The sequence below is a fragment of the Aptenodytes forsteri genome, unplaced genomic scaffold (genome assembly GCF_000699145.1).
Source record: "Aptenodytes forsteri isolate BGI_AS27 unplaced genomic scaffold, ASM69914v1 Scaffold41, whole genome shotgun sequence".
Taxonomy (NCBI): Eukaryota; Metazoa; Chordata; class Aves; order Sphenisciformes; family Spheniscidae; genus Aptenodytes; species Aptenodytes forsteri.
In genome coordinates this window covers 3,054,939-3,056,257 of record NW_008796211.1, presented here as the reverse complement: position 1 = coordinate 3,056,257, position 1,319 = coordinate 3,054,939, and the positions used below count along the sequence as shown (strand labels likewise).

Here is a 1,319-nt window from a genome sequence, read left to right as displayed (position 1 = left end):
GGAAATCTGTGTGTGCGCGTGACGTGGATCCTCTTTGTACAAAAACGTCTCTTTGTGTGGGAAGTGGTGTCTTTCTGTAGAGGGCTTTTTTGGAGGAGCTTGTCTGATGGCTGCCTGTGAGTGAGCGGGGGAGGGAGACGTGACGGGTAGCGCCTCCATCAAAGACTTTCTGGAGGGGACGGCGTGCGTGGAGCCACCAAGGACACAGCAAGGATGGGTACACGGGGGTGAGGGTCCCGGCAGGGGCGTAAAGGCGGGCGTGCGGGCAGCGCCGTGCCAAAGCATCCCTCCAGGGCGACCTCCCCACGTCCCCGGGGACCGTCGGCCGCCCCACGTCCCCCAGGAACCATCGGCCGCCCCGCACGGCATCCCTCTCCGCCGAGCAGGCCACGGCCACCGTGTCCTTCATTGTTGTCACCCCCAGATTGTGATACTGTCACAAAACTGTTGCTAGGCAACAAATGTGGTTACCGGGTCTCAGCGAATAGCTGAAGGGGAAAGCGAAGTGTTGCACCATTGTAGAGTAACCATAGCAATGACCTACTATTACAGACTAAAGAATTATCATTAACAATGTTAAAGTATCAAACGGAGGCCCAGGATCCAGAGACTTCCAGGCAGCATCTCCGCATAATTGGGTTACCCAGGAAGAGGTCCCAACTCTTTCACAGCCCTTGGTTCCCTATCTCCATCGCCTTGGTTTTGTTTTGGGGGTTGTTGTGGGGTTTTTTTTGTTTAAATAGAAGCAAATGCGCCAGGCGTTGAAGGAGACACTTGTAAAAACAATAGAAGCGCCCACCAAAAAGAAAGAGATGGAGGTGAATCTGTATGCAGAGGGAAGAGATAAGCAGGAAAGGTCCACTTTACTGCCTCAATATCGTGTATGGGCTTGTTGGGAAAGGGTGCACGAAGGATGCCTTCGTGATGCGTCGGTTGTTGTTCAGGTCAGGTGTTCTCTTTCGGTTAAAAATGCGTGTATCAGGCTAAAAGCGATGTAAAACGAAAAAGAAATAGTACAAAGCACACCAGCCCTGAAAAGCAGACACTTTCTTTTCCAAGTTAGGCGGAACAGGTGAGGTGCTTTAACGAAGCCTTACTCAACAGGGTGCTTCGGGGGGTCTCACTTTCCCAGGCCCGGGATGCGTTCAGGATCTCTCATCCGTGTGGCCGTGCATGTGGACGTCTGTCTGCGTGTCTCTGTGTGTGTGTGCGCACGGTTGTTCCTGCCCAGCTGCCCCCGAGCTCAGCAGCAGGGCAGCCCCAACCCCCCGCCCCGGGCTCCCCCCGGACCAGCTGCCAGCGATTGGATGGCCTCCCCC

At 54.9% G+C, this 1,319-nt stretch overlaps 1 protein-coding gene across 1 annotated transcript in view; it reads left to right on the top strand.

The window, feature by feature from the left end:
* The window catches only part of FAM172A (family with sequence similarity 172 member A), a 257,761-nt gene that overhangs the window by 254,918 nt on the left and 1,524 nt on the right, over positions 1-1,319 (top strand). The window lies entirely within an intron of this gene.